At 41.0% G+C, this 15,883-nt stretch overlaps 1 protein-coding gene across 1 annotated transcript in view; it reads left to right on the top strand.

Annotated features, from left to right (window-relative positions):
- Window positions 1-14,909, top strand: part of tsnare1 (T-SNARE Domain Containing 1) — a 181,972-nt gene extending 167,063 nt beyond the window's left edge. The window contains exon 12 of the mRNA XM_069656961.1: window positions 14,297-14,909. The gene's annotated coding sequence lies outside the window, so the exon portion shown is untranslated. The remainder of the gene's footprint in view (window positions 1-14,296) is intronic.
- Window positions 14,910-15,883: the final 974 nt, after the last annotated feature.

Here is a 15,883-nt window from a genome sequence, read left to right as displayed (position 1 = left end):
TTAACAAAGCTAAACTGTTACTTTTAGCATCCGTGAGAAGTTCTGATATTATTATGAAATCCTACAAAACAGAAGTGTTTGATTGTTGGAGCGAGCCGTTGTTTGCCTCAGGGTAACCCTCAAATTCCACAGGATCCGTCTCCGGGGCGTTCCGTGTGCGAGAGTGAGAGTCGATTGCGCCCATTCAAGTGAATGCTCGTGATTCCACAGCACACGCCGCGGTCCGTCTCCGGCACGTCCCAGAAACGTGTCTCCGCTCTGCTTCGCTAAAGATACCCGCCGAGTCTATTTTTGATGGAGGCCGTTTCAAGCACGCGTCAAGCTGTACAGAGCAGATCGTTCCAAACAGGAAGTCACGCATGAAAACAGCATACAGCATCCGGTCATTTCAAAATAAAACAATATGTACAGACCGGTACAGACTCATTACAACAACACACTGAAATCTTGAAAAAATAACACTTTACTAGTAGTGTACTCAGCCATGTTAGAAGCACAAAAATCACGGAATGATCTCCACATGAGCAGATAATCAAACACGGAGGTGCAAACTGAACTGTCGTTTGTGTGTTGCTCTGTTTAACGTTGATGTTATCGCGTGATTTCGTGAATCCAGCAGCTTGGGCCAGCGCTCCGCTGCGCTGCAGATCAGACACACTTCCTGTGGGCGAGGGCTCTGACGGACCGGAACCGCGGCACAGACAGAACGTGCCGGACACGGATCCTGTGGGATCGAGGCGTGATACTTCAGAATCTTCTTCTGAACTCTTAACGCAGCACACACCGACAAACACGAGAGGCAGAATAGTTCACTTTCTGATCACCACACATTTGATTCAACAAATATCAACTTAATATTTCAAAATGTGAAAACAAAACTTTCCAAACACTCCTTCAAAACACACTTACCTACCCAAGAGAAACAAGAAGTAAATCACAGCACAATACGTTCAAAATACTCACAATTTATGGCATAACACTGCTGCATTACTGTCACTTTTACCTGCATACAACAGACAAAAGATTCAATTAAATGCATTTTTGTTTTTAATTTCCTTCTCTTTAAACCACTCCACATTCTTCGGTTGAGTGTAGAATGTGTGCACTCTAAAAATGAATGAGTCATCTTTACTTTACTGAACATTTAGAACAAATTGTGTTTTGAACAATTTAAGAATTGCTCCTCTAAAAGCTTTATAAGCAACAAGAAATTGCTGCAGTTGCTGCCAGTGATCAATAAAAGATAAATCAGATAATCAGCCATTCATATTTCTATAAAGCTTTTAAGCTGCTGTTTTTTCAGAAGCAGAGGCTTTGTACTGTAATTAGTTATTTTCATGAGAGCATAAATATGATCACTTATTCTTTAAGACTCACTCAGAGGAAACCGAGCCGACCAGCCGCTCTGCAGGAGCCTGAAATGGCTGATCAGTCCGAATTTGACCAGAGTTGTCATCCATGTGCTCAGCTCACTGAGATGGTTAGATACGCATTAACACTTTCACAACAACAACAAAAACAGTAGAGTTGTGACATTCGCGAACCAATCGATTCATTTGAACGGCTCTTTGGTGCGAACGACGGAAACCGAGTCGTAGGTGAGAGCCGTTCTTTATGTGCCCAAATGTCACTGCCTGCCCTCGATGCACTCCCCTTCATGCTGAATTACCCCAGGCAGCTTTTTTCAACTGCAACTCCGCTGTTCAAGGTCACGTGCAGCAGAATCATGTCACCGCAACATAGTGCAGACAGTGAGCAACATTATAACCCTCCGCCAAATTTGTTGTTTTCTTGTTGACATCTCTGTAGTCATACAGAGATGTATCATAAATTATTGGCAAATCAATGACGTTGATTAATTGTTCCTTCATTATTCTGCTGTTTCCTTTTAAATTTGAAAAGCGTAGAATTTTAAATATGCGTGTCTTGACACGGGAGAATATGGTGCAGGCACGTTCGTGGGTCCGACCACTCTCTACCTCCTGTTGTGACGTTCTGGAATGATGAGCCGTTCTTTTGCTCTCGGAAAGGACGGAGTCATAAGATGCGGCTCCCTTCAAAGAGCCGTGATTCCAACACTTAGAAAGCAGCCTACAACACACGATCATGTGTTGGACCTCCAGACAAACCTGTTGGTTGTTTTCTTTTTCAACTTGCATTGCAACTTTTTCAAAAATCTGACATTTTAGGCTGCAACAATCAGAAAAAGCAGTGAAATCCTGGAGGGACTCGCTACAGATCTCATTCCTTTTTGCTGCTGCCAGCTAAGACATCTAAAGGTGGCTGCACACTGCCCAGACAAACGCCAATCAACACCAACTGTCAGGTAAGTGTGTGCTGACAGTTGGTGTTGGTTGGATGGAGTTGTTCGAGTTTGAAATGTCCAGTTGGGTTTGGTGGAGTTGTGGAAAGTCGGACCAATGTGCGCCTTTTCCCAACAAACCGCAACATTCTGAGAGTGCGTTCCCTTGACAACGAGCCTGTACTCGCATGTGGAACATCAGTACACACGACCTTCTTCCATGTAAAATAAAGCAAAAACTTAAATAAGAAAAAGTAGCCAACAAAAGTCTGTCCTGTCATCTAATGCCTTAAAGGTGACTGCCGATGCCCAGGCAATGCCCAACTCACCTCAACATTCTAAATTTGCAGTTGCTGGTTGCAGTCTTCAGAATGTCCCTAAAATTGCCAGCTCCACACTGCCCAGACGTTAGCTGACAGGCTTTTGTTGCCTACTTTATAAAACCTAAACTAAAGTGAGTGCTTAATGGACAGATAGTTAACCGACTTTAGAAAAAGAAAGTTGTGCGTGCTGATGTTCCACACGCGAGTACAGGCCCGTTGTCAAGGGAACGCACTCTCAGAATGTTGCAGTTTGTTGGGAAAAGGAGCACATTGGTCCGACTGTTGGTGTTGGTTGAAGTTGTTCGGCATTTGTCTGGACAGTGTGCAGCCACCTGAAGACTTTCCATGTCATCACATTTGTTGATGACATCATTACATTACATTAGAAAAAAAGACTCAAAAGCACTCCCAGGACAGTTTTTTCTACATGACCTTTTTTTAAACTGATGAAATTTAAAAACTAAGATAAAAAAGAGCCTTCATTTGACAGAAAGTAAAGCCTTCTGTCTTTTACATCATCTTGTTTTATCAATTTTCATAGTTAAATGACTCTCACAACCTTTTAGCTTTGGTTGTGCAGATTCTAAGACATGAAAAAATTAAAGATAAAAAGAAAATGACATCACAATAAGCAAAAATACCAACCTTTGACTTATTTCTTTTGCAAAGGGTTAAACCATGTGTGTGCAGTGCTTCGTCATTGTGCTCCTCAATAGAGTTGTATCACACTGAGACTCTGATGTGCAACACATGCCTCACACACCGCTTTACTCAAGGGACTAAACTGCAATTCTCATGTTGTATCATAACAGCCTGTTGTCACTCTCGAGCAGCTATCAAACAAGTGCGTCAGTGCTCAGATTGCTATTGTAATTCACACTGTGGATCGGCAGCACAATGTGGGCAGTGACAGACAACACAGGGAGCTTTTTCCTTCTTCTTCAGGGGATGTTGAGGGATTTGTCCTGGAGGTGTAGTCCAAGTGTGTGTGAGTGTTGAAAACCGTGTCAGAACTTGAGCACAACTTGTGTATTTCTGTTTTCCCTCTGAATTTTAAACACGGATATACGTGCACCTTTTCCTGACTGATAAATATTAAAGAATTAATGCAGTGGATACATGTTATATTTAGACTCCAAAGCTGCTTTAGTCTCTATGAAACACAGCACACTCGCTCGCACTGAAAGAGGCTTATTCAAATGATGTAAAAAGCTAAGTTGACAACACAGAGCGGGAATTCAGGAGCGCTGCAACGCTGCGGTGATATGACAGAAAATAAATATTGAAAGAGAAATTCAAATTGAGGGAACAGGAGGGGATATTTGGGGAATCATTTGAAACAGAGATGTAAAAACTATCATCATATTTGACTTTCTTTTTAACTTTAATGGAAGATTAACGCTCAACAAAGTGGCCTTGGACAAATATTTGTAGAAATTAAACAAATATGAGGTATTATGCTGTGCATGCTGCAGACTGTCTGATCCCCGTCCCTTTGAAACACAGATCTGAGCCAGTGAAGGGGAACTTGTGAGTTGCTGCCACAGTTAGTGGAGTTCTTTGGGCCTGGTATCGTTAATCCATGTCTATGAACAAGTGTGACAATAAGCTCTCTGTCTGAACAGCAATCCTCTTAGGCGAAGCTTTGTGGGTAAACTCGCCTCATGCAAATTCTAAACCCCATTAGCTTTGAGGGACTAGTCAGCTGCATTGAGATTAATGGCCAAGTGACTACTTGATTTAATAGGGTTATTTCACATCTTCCGGGGGAAAATAAACAACAAAGTTAATGCAAGACATTTGTCACTGACGTCCTCAATCTCTCTTCTCTAAGTAGGAGAACTTTCTTGTGCGTGTGGATGTGTTACTTACTCATTCTGGCACTGCTGAAGTAGCTGGGAAGCTTAGCAGATGTCTGAATGCTTAGTCTGGAAGTTGGAAATAATTATTTTAAATAAGTTTCATTTGTTCCGAGAGGTGAAAAGTTTTTGTGCATTGTGTTGAATTACAGCATGGGACTATCTGAAAGTGTATTAGAGATAAATGCGGCGCAGAGAGTAAGTGCTATGCAATTTTTCATTACAGAGTAAAAAATGAAAATCCTTATTTATCTTTTTCCGTGCCGTCAGCTTACTCCAAACTTTGCTGCAGGGGATTACTGGCTGGGTGGGTAAGGCTCTGTCACCGCGAAGTGGGAGACAACACAGTGTGACAACGGTGATCTGAGAGCGCTGCCGACTCCTCCGACTCACAGCTGCTGAGGAATGATTAGCCCAAAGTTGAGCAGCAGCATTTAAATAGTTCTTCATGACCTTTAATCCCCAATCAAATCAGACGCCTTCCTCCACTGCAGAACACAAGCAAACACTCTGCTGCCTGTTTGTCTGCCCAGCTCCCAGCATGCACTGCGAACAGCTTTCAAGAAGATGGGAGATTACCTAAAGCTGACTGATTACCTTAACAGGTGGAATGAGTGTCATCCTCCAGTGGAGGGCTTAATACTGGATCTCATCACATGAGGACCGCCATGGGGCTGGGACAGCTCACAGTGACATATTGGAGGTGTTTAGATGTTTGAAACAGTTTGAACGCTGTTACTGCAAAAAAATGACTTTAGTTGTCAACAACGGGCAACAGATATTAATTGTTGAAACTGTACTTATATAGCACTTTTCGAGTCTTCTGACTACTCAAAGCGCTTTTACACTACATGTCACATGTTCACCCGTTCACACACACTTATTCACAAACTGATGGCAAAGGCCTTACTGACAATCGCAAGTCAGTATATATACACATTCATACCCAACAGATATGCCTTTGGGAGCAATTTAGGGTTCAATCTTGCCCAAGGACACTTCGACATGTGACTGCTGCAGTCAGGGATCGAACCCCCAACCTTCTGATTGAGAGACGACCGACTCCACCACTGAGCCATAGTATTAAAGAAAAGAAAAGTTTGTTACTGTAGGATACAGTTGATTATGATCATGATCTATTTTTTCTTACTTTATTGAGAGTACCTGCCAAAATACGTTTACATTATAAGACGGTCCTTCATTTAGAAAGGTAACTACATAACACTGTGCACATTGCCTGTAATGTTACTGATGGCAAAGGTTGGTGGAGTGACAACTTTTCCAACAGCGAAGTGATGTATAACATCTGTTGACTGTGTTCTGGTGCTCTCCTGTTGGGACTATTTGTCTTGGAGTTGTTCCTGTGCCCAGACTTTATCCACATCCCAGGGGTAGGTTTACCTAGCCACCAGTGCTATGACAACACTTTTTACTAGTTCACCAAAGCTAAGACTGTAAAGCAAAGACTGAAACATTTCAGCTTATTTCAAACATTTAAAGCTCTTTGGAGGGTTGTGCATCTTTCAGTTTCCAAGATGAAATATGTCATGATCAAGAAAAAAGAATACAAATAAATACAATTAACCCACTAAACTAGTAAAGTTGAACTGAACTCAAGAGGTGCTTGAGCTAATTTCAACATGCTAACATGCTAATGATTAGAATATTGATGTTTATCAGGTTATGTGCCAATTTAAATTTGTGACACTATAATTTATTACTTAATTCTAAACGTATTCTAATCTGCACTAAGTTATTGTATAATGAGTGTTGGGCAAGTTACTTATAAAATGTAGTGAGCTAGCTACCAGTCACTTTACATTAAACTAAGCTTCACTACGCTGAAGCTACCCCTCACAGAGATGTAGCAAGCTGAGCTAAAGCAACACAGCCAAAGTAGCTTCTTTAAAGCTACTCTCTTTTACAGGGAACCAGTTTTATTCCAAGTCAGTGGTATTAATATTGTGTTATTATTACGACCACACTGTAATAAAATTAGTGGCTACTTTTATTTCAAGCAAATAAAATTGGCCAATGAAACGCAACTTCATTGCCTTACACCACTATATACTGTACGTTGTTCACCTGTAACACCTGGCTCAATTTACCCCACAGCATTGAATACTTTGCAATTCAGGTTGATCTTTAGCTAAATGATTAACATCATTTTAGACATTGGCAAATCACCAACTACAACATTATAGTCTTTGATATTTTGCTTTAACATCATTTAACTTATGTACTAAAACTTTGTGTGTAAATTATACGAAGCCACGTGTCCCTCTCCACCACATCCAAATAGAAGTGATGTGTGCTTCCTGATAGCTTAAATGACAAAAAGTGGCACAGCTGCCTAAAAACAGGAGGAGGGTCGATTTACCCACTTGCTCAACTCACCCCACTCTCCCCTAATCTAACCGCTTCAGCTTTCCTGCTGTTGCCTCATTTACTGTGCACCTCTTCTTGTCACTATGTTCTGTAGTTAGCTGTTGAATTGTTGCTGGCTGGTGTTTGCAGACTACACTAGTGATGGTTAACTGAGTGGGGGTTGGTTGTGTTAGCTTATTGACCGGCAGCAGAGATGTTGCACAAAACTGTCATACGGAATACCTCTGTTTCGCTACACAGACACGTCTGCGTATGTGCAGCTGTGTAACTTCTACCCTGTGGAACAACATGTTTTGACTGTGAGTGTTTTTTGTGAACCTTTCTACACCCCTTCTTTGATTTACTCATGTCTGAGGATCTACATGCACCTATAAAGCTTTCAGGAGCTCTGTACATTTCACTCTCCACTGACATCATGTTGGCTCGCTCTCCACAACATCACAGAGATGCCATTCATCCTGCCGCTGACTGACAATCAATGGCGGTGCCATGGGCTGTGATTGATTCGAGCTATTAGCTTCCTGCATCTGGACGCTGTTCTGGAAATGTGGCAGGACAGTTCTGACACATCAATGAGTCTGTATTCATGTAGACAAGATTGAAACCTCTAAATCTCTCAACACTCTGGACTTTAACAAACACACTCAGATATAGATTCACGTCATTAAGTATTGGACTTTTTGATGTCTGTTCGATGTGGCCTGTATAGTGTGTCTTGAGAGCTGGTAGTGTAGCAGCAGTGTTTGGATGATGATGATGATGATGATGACGATGATGTGACTCACCACTTCTCAGAACTCCTCGCTGTGAATTAAGTACAAACTAGATTAATTGTGGTGACGATGTCTGTTAACTTGCATTACTGAATGCATTTAGGACATTTGTTTAGTGGCATGCACAATGATTTTCCAGAGCCCTGAAGGCGAGTGAGAAAAAGAAGATGCTGATCTATTTTAAGTCTGATGTAAATAGTTTTCTCTTTCTCTGTTTATGACTAAAACACAAACAATCTCAACGTTTCTGAGTGTTTTTCTGAGTAATCTGTCATCAACTTAAAAAACTGTTTAAAGAAAGGGGAACAAAACTTTTAGCTTAAAGTTATAATCTCAAAGATTTAAGTTTCAGGGGTTTTTTGGCAGCACCTATGGTGATCAACGGTAATTGCTGGATCAAACTTCCCAGATATCCAGACAGTGCTGCATGTGTGATGTCCACGGTTGGCTCCGGTTGTAACTCTTGATTTTCCTGGCTGATGGTCGCTTTCCTTTTTAGACTGTTTGCTTCATCTGGGAAGACACGCCGGGAAGACACTCTAATAAATGCCGATTGTCTCTTTTCCCATTGCCAGTGATGTACACTGCTTCGGTCTCTTTTCTGCTGCATCATCGTCTGACGTTACAAATGTGCTGGAAACAGGGTTAGTAAACAGTGAAGATGTTACGGTGGTTCAGTCTTTATTGTATCTATTACTCATTCAGTCTATTTATTAAACTCAGCACCGACTGACTTGGAACAATGTTTGAGCACTGCTCGGACGGAGACGGGTGGAATTTGTAGCTGAGATGACAAGGAGTTGCAGAAGTTACGGACGGAGCATAGCATCGCGCTAGAAAGTGGGCGGAGATTAGCGTGTCGTCACGAAGCTGGATGTTAGTGGATGTTAGCGGGTTTTTTGGCTAGTGGGAAAGAGGCTGTAAGTTAACTTTTTTTTATATTAGACGACAAAATAATAATCTGCCTGAACCTAAAAACTCAATTCCCAGATGCAAACATCCTCTTTGTGTCAAAGTCCAAAACCAAACATTATTAATGACCCTATCCATGTTTCTTCCAAAACAAGTTTGTCGGGCATGTTTGAGTGCAGTTTGCTCCTAAAGACCTTTTTTCTTTTGGAAATTCAGAGGAGCCTTAGAAAAGTTGTATCTAAAAGTTGGGTCTATTTTTTTCTCTTCATTTCATTAAGAATCAAAGCTTTGTTAAAACCGACGTAGCTCGCTTCAAGTGTGGATAAATGTGATGTCACACACCTGGGCTGCCCGGTCGATCATTATGATCCATCACAGGATAAAGGAGAGTCGTGAAGAGGAACTTGGCTCTTTAAAGGGCTTTTGTTTTGTTCATGAATCATGTTCATGAGTCAGAGCCAAGTCTGAATCCAATAAAAGACCAATCACAAGTTAAGTGTGAAGTAAATGCCACCGACCCTGGTGTCTGTCTTTGGTTGAAAGGATAATGCCAGTTCATTACAACCTCAGCTTGGATTTCATAGTGTGAGTGCTATCTCTGTCACCAGAGTAACTGCTGAGAGATTGTAAAAGAAGTGAGGTGGAAAACATGAACAATCAGGTGATCAGACAGCTTGATACTAAAACAGTAGGCTACATATATAAGCCTAATGCATTTTTATATCCAATAGAGTACTGCTTACTCCGACCCTTCTGTGCCTCCTCAAGCTTCATCACAGAGCCGCACAGGGGACTCCCTTTCACGTCCCACTCTTTAACGCAAACCATGATCCTTTTCTGAACCTAACCATGCAGAGGCGGTGCTTTCAACTAACCAAACTGATTCTGTCCGATCGGGCCCTTAGGGTTCAGATTTCATGTTAATCAGGGGGTCACCAGCTGACGGACATAGACGTTGCATGGATAAAAATGGCTTCACATTGCTACTAGCAGGAGTAAAATTCAGACTGTTAAAGCTATTAAGAAAATCAGTGGCATCAATCTTTCCACTGAGGCATTGATGGTACAATAACTCTGCAACATACTGATCAAGCTCAGAGTTCATTTTTGTTCGCAAGGTTGTAAACAAAAAACAAAACCTTTGCATCCTCCTGCATCCCAAAGTCCCAAAAAAATCAATAGATCACATGAATAAAGATGTCACTGGTGATATCCAACAAAATACATATCTTCAAGGCTGAGGTAAAGGTTACGACAAAAAGCTAGTAGTGGTGAAGGCTGCCAGCAGCATTAAGGGCTGTCGAATGAATGTAGTCATAGAAATGTGTGCATGCGTGTGTGTGTGTGTGTGTCTTCCGGAAGTCGAGGGGGCTGCTCTCTATGGTGGCAGGCAGACAGAGCTTTGATGTGGCTGCGACTGGCACCGCTGTCTGACTGTGTGAGCCAAGCAGCCACAGTCACCCCATGGCCTCTGATCTCTACACAGAACCATCTTTACATCTCTCTTTATAAACACACGCCCTAAACACACACACAGATCTACCATGACATGAATCGTCTCCGTCCACCTCCTCACCCCTTAAACTGGCGTCCTTCCAGTCGGTCTGGATTGGAACATTGTGCAGACGGGCACAAAATCACCAATCTGACGGACGCCTTAGGTCTTTTCATGGACGAGCTCTGCAGTGTAGTCATGTTCATTCTCCTGTCAAACTTCATACTCCTCTCATCACTCTTCCTCCCCCTACAGCTCTCTCTTTTCCCTCCCCTCCCTCCCGCTCCATCCTCCCCTCCTGAAGCTCACACTTTTCTGTGTCAATCTGAGTGATCCCCGCTCAATCAGATGGCGGTTTCATTTTCTAAATTTCCCTAAGCGTCTCGGATCGATGATAGCTGCCGATGAACTGAAGGAAAGGCCCATGTCAGGGATTCTGGATATGATCTACCTGTCCAGTTGCATTATAGCATATGTCTGTTTGTATGAGAGCAGCTTTAAGCAGTATGTGTCTTTTATATATTCTATTTTTTAAGCTGTTTGTTTGCATCTTTTCCCAGAAGTATGCAACATGAGCCTCTATTTGAAATCCCTGGCTCTGCTCACCTAATGCAATTTTAATCTTGTCTTTATCGCTCAGGGTTTGGAAGCCCTCGAGTCCACCAGGAAACTTTGAGAAACAAATTTGTATTCCTTCCTTATTTAGTTTTATTAAATTTAATCTTCTTTACTTGTTTTTCCAGAGTATCTAAATTAAAATTCAATAAAAGTGAAAATAACTGCTGCATAAAAACTATATGAAAAAGAGATTAAAAGTGTTCCTGAGTGTGTTTGGGTGCACCTGTGTCACTTTAATCATTTCAAAAAAGACGCGTGCGCGTGTGCGGTCACTCTCAGTCAGCTGTAGCCCTCAGCAGTCGTAAAAGAGGAGACGCTGTTGCAGGCGTCTCGTTCAGTGATTATCTGAGAGATTTATTAAATGTTTCAGGCTGCAGAAGTTGAGACATTAGGATGCAGAGTGTGTTCTAAGCATCACATTAAGTTTCATGTTGATTATATGAAGTACATTTCTACAGCAGTTTGGTGATGACCCTTTTATTAACGTTATTTTCCATTTTATTGGGTCGCTGTGTGATGCAGATGTCAAAGAGAACGAACAGATCAGGATGAATTTGGGGAAAATGTGTTTAAAAATGATCCATAAGACATTATGGCGATCGCCCATGTTAGAATCATGTCACTGTGTTCACACTGTTTGTACGTATAACGTGTGTAAAAAGTAATGCATTATAATTTGTATAACTTGTAAAAGTGGACTGTCTGAGGAGCTGTTTGAGACGTCAGCCTGTGAGAAGTGAGGTTAGAGGGTGAGCGAGCGCAAAAGTAAACTTAACTTAAGATGTGCCAGCATTCTTACCTTCCCTTTCTTCTTTTTCTTCATGAACATTTTTTTAACCACAATCTTTTTCTCCAAACTGGGACCAATTTTTGTTTTATTCATCAAGCTACCCGAGGCTTGCTCTCTCAGTTAGCTCTTTTAAAACAGGTCTTAAAACATTTTTATTTACTGCTGCATTCACATAACTTCTTATGTAATTTTACAAAATTATTTTAATTTAATTGATATTAAAAAACATTCTTATATTTTAATCTATTACTTAATTATTTAAGCATAATCAATATTTAAAGTAATAATCTTGAAGAGTCTGTTAAGTCTCTATCTATCGCCCAATGAGGTAACACGATGGTGATCGAGCCTATGGCCCACTGATGAAAGCCTTTGCATTTGCAGTATATAGTATTATTACAGACTGGGTGTCTGCGGCGACTTTCATGGAAAAAATCCCAAGCGGCGCCCAGTTAGTGACGCGTTTCCCATCAGCCAGCAGTGGTTGGTCTGCCAGAGAGGGTAGGCGGAGCTAAGCGGCTGCTTTTCCGGTCTCTGCAAGTGTTGCGAGTAAACAGTAATCTACTATGGCTGAACAAACAAGGAAAAGATGGATGACTACAGATACAACTTCAAGAAGTGAAAATCCATAGAAAAAGAAACAAACTCGTCGGTCAGATGAAGGCAAACAGTCTTAAAAGGAAAGCGACCGTCAGCCAGGAAAATCACGAGTTACAACTGTAACAAAGGGAGTCAACCGGAGACGTCTGGTTAAATTAGGAAGATCCCTCCTGAAATTACCGTATATCGCCATTAGGTGGCGACCAAGAGAATGAAACTGAAATCTTGTCCTGAAAGATTGTCAGTTTAATTACCTCTAAACAATTTTAAAACAAGTGTTTGGAACCCTGAGAGGAGAAAAGGTAGTTCTGGGAACACCCTTTCAGTGTTTGGAACCTGCAGATAGAAAGTGTTCTGGGGAACTCCATTAATAAGTTTAACTGATGCGTTAAAACTTCAAACTACTTTACGTGTTACAAAGTGATGTAGGGGAAGTAAGCATATACTGTTGTAGTGTTCTGACCTGAACTCATATCTTAATATATTTAGTTTTTTGAATCTATGTTTTGCTTTGTCACATTTCTTTTAATGTTTTTTATCTTCTGATTTTAACTTTGAATAGTTATATGTATGAATGGTGCTACATAAATGAACTTGCCTTGCCTTACCCTGTTAGGTGTAGAATCATGATTGGCGCGAAATTAAAGCTTCGACATTATCTTTTTATTTCACATGAGAGCCCAAGCACCAGGCGGTGGTGTCCTGGCTGGAAGAGAAGAGAAACTGGAAATGTGCCGGTCATATATTAAAGGCTCTCGGGGTGTGGGTGTTCCATATACTTCCAAATGACATGCCTGGGGAAAGAAAATCATCTCCGTGTACACAATGCTACACATCATACTAATACTCTCTATTTCACAATCGGCTGTGGGACTGGACTGTATACACAGAACTCTGCAAAAATATGTTTTTCTTCTATTTATAGGTTTGTGTTTGTGTTAAATGAACTTTAGTTTTATTGTAAACAACATTTTTCCTTTTATTCTACTTTTATTTGCAGAAAATGACGACTGATTAAGAAAACCAAAAGATGTTTTTCAGAACTCGAATAATGCAAAGAAAACAAGTTCATGTTGAAACAACAGAATACTAACGTTTTAACTCACAAATCAATATTTGGTGGAATTACCTGGTTTTTAATTAAAAACCTGTCACAGTGCTGTTGGGTGACGTTAGGCCGCTCTTGGAGCAGCTCGGCTTTGTTCGATGGCTTGTGACCGTCCATCTTCCTCTTGATCACATTCAGGAGGTTTTCAGTGGGGTTCAGATCTGGATTGAGCTGGCCATGACATGTAGAGAGAGATGCTGATTTAAGGAACATTTGGAGTGGTCTCTTTTTTTTTCCAGAGCTGTATTTGGCTGCACTTTAAGATTTCTGTATCATAGAAGGCTGGCCTTTGGCCTTGGTCGTAGGTCTGAATTCTGAGTTCCTTTCTAGGTGTCCATTGTTTTCTGCACATATTCACCACATTATTTTAACTCACTTGCCATTTTGTTTTACAGAAAGTTTCCTTTTTTTGTCCCATGCCGTGATGCCAGTGACTCAGCACAATGTAAAGCCCACTGAAAAAATCATCAACTGACCTCAGCTTATTTTCCACCTTAAGAGGGGTCCCTTTTATCGTTTGAACGCTTTGATTAATAAACCAGGGCTGACATGTACCTACCTCAGTGTCACACATCTCTGATTTTTATGACATTTTTATTTAAACACAGATTAGAAAGCTAATAAACTGATTATAAATCCATATTTTGTTCAGATTCATGCTCTGTCTGTTCATCAAATGCCAACATGATCTTCAGACTCCTCTCCCCCTGCAGGGCGAAATTCACTGACATGTTTCCTGTTGGCAAACCATTAACTGTAATCCAGATAAAAGTGATGCGCTTTGGCCTTTCATGTAGCTGGTTCGTCTGCTAGTTGGTGATTAATGAACCACTTCCATCTCCAGCACCGTGAACTCTGGCCCGGACTTAATTAAAACTTTGCTGTTGACCACCAATCATAAATTACTTCCCACAACCTGTGACTCTTTTAGAATAAAAAGAACAAATTGGTTTCTTACCAATTAATAATTCACATATGAAAGGGAATAACAGGCCCGGGGGATGACTCCTGTAAGAGTTCAACATCCTCTGTGTGGTTTGCGAGCGCTGACAGCAGCACTTCTTAGCATGAGGCGGGTTGTCTGTCGGGTGATTGATGCCTGTTGTCTGCTCTGCTTGTGTTTTACAGGTAGCTGCTGTCATTACAGTGTCACCACGATGCTCCTGCCCAGTCTGATCCCTGACCTGAGCAGCTGGTTTCCAGTAGGAGGGAGCTGCCCTGCAACAACATCTCTACTCCATCATCCCTGCCTCTGTTTACACGTGCAGCAGTCTGGGGATGGAGGCCCTTCTCCGCATACCAATTTGTTAAGAGTTAGCCCCAGTCTGAGCCTCTCATCGCATCAGCATTGTGCTTATTTTTCTTTTATTTATTTCTCTCTTTTCCTCGCTGTGGCAGTTATCTGTGACTTTAATGTTATCATCAAAGCTGAAGCCACAAATGTGAATTTAGTGATTGCATTAGAGGCACAAGCTGGGGTGTTAATGTTATCACACGTGTTCGGCTTCAACACAGTCGTGTTTGATCAGAAACCCAAATGAAGGTGGAGCAGGAGCTCCAGGATGAGACGAGGCAGCTGAGCCTTTACCGTCTTCACTGCTGTACTGTATGCTGAGATTGTTTTATGTATTTTTACTGAAACAACTTAATATTTATCAGCCTGTAGTGTAATTATATCAGTATTATACTGTAGCGTTTGTTGATATTGTTAAATATTGTTTGACTAAATATATCTTCCAAAATAAAAGTCTAAGTTCAAAATCAACAGGAAGATGGCTGTGATGTGTTTTGTTATCGATGATGTTACAATGTTACGCTTTTGTCCAAAGCAAGAGTTAATACAACACAAGCAACGAACAGCTTCAAGTGCGATTGGACACTGGTGCTGACAGGTAGCTTAGCTTTGGTTTAGAGTGGCTTCAGGCCATGCAGAACTTTCAACACATCTGTATGTAAAGTTAAACCCAGTAGCCCTGTTAAAATGAGTATATATTAAGACAGCTAAATTGCTACTAGTCTGGATGTATAATGAAGTTACCCTACCAAAAAGGCCAAACCAGCTTTTATTTTGTGAAATCTCTGCATTCAAATGGAAATTAAATTTCAGCTTTGCACACCTGATACTTCATACAAAGCTTAAATTCAAGAGAGCAAACCTTTGCACATTATTTATTTCCCAAGGCAGGCCCAGTAGCAGACTGAACAGGTGGCTGATGTGAGGTTAAGTTTGTCCAGAACCTTCCTGCTTGAATTTAGACCTGAAGTCAATATCTTTTAGAAACTTCAGAGAGAAGTCAGGACATTGTAAAAATATGTTCAGTAGCCATCAAAGCTGGAGTCAGGTGAAAAGATCAATATCAATTCAATTTCATGTTGTTCATGACAGAGCTCAAGGACGTTTTTACCTTAAGAGTCCTTAAACACTGCACACCTGCGGAACCTGCTGAGTGTTCCCTTCTAGATTTATAAAGTACATTCATCTGTATTTGACTGCATGCAGACAGAGAATATAGTCCCCTCAGACGTCTCTGCTAAGAGTTCTGAAATGTGCAAAAAAAAATGGAAACTAGAAATTTTAATGTGGATTAATTGAAAATGTATTAAACTTTATATATATTTAAAGATAACTTGATATGAAATGGAAGATCTTATCAAAAGATGTTCCCTGACTGGGGGTTTCAATGATGGTGGAGAGAGTACTGAAATGTCATTCTA

This window comes from Semicossyphus pulcher, unplaced genomic scaffold, assembly GCF_022749685.1.
Source record: "Semicossyphus pulcher isolate SPU_LCO1_2020_fin unplaced genomic scaffold, fSemPul1.0.p SCAF_9, whole genome shotgun sequence".
In the NCBI taxonomy this organism is placed as follows: domain Eukaryota; kingdom Metazoa; phylum Chordata; class Actinopteri; order Labriformes; family Labridae; genus Semicossyphus; species Semicossyphus pulcher.
Note: the sequence above shows the minus strand (reverse complement) of the source record. Positions and strands in the feature narration are given on the sequence as shown.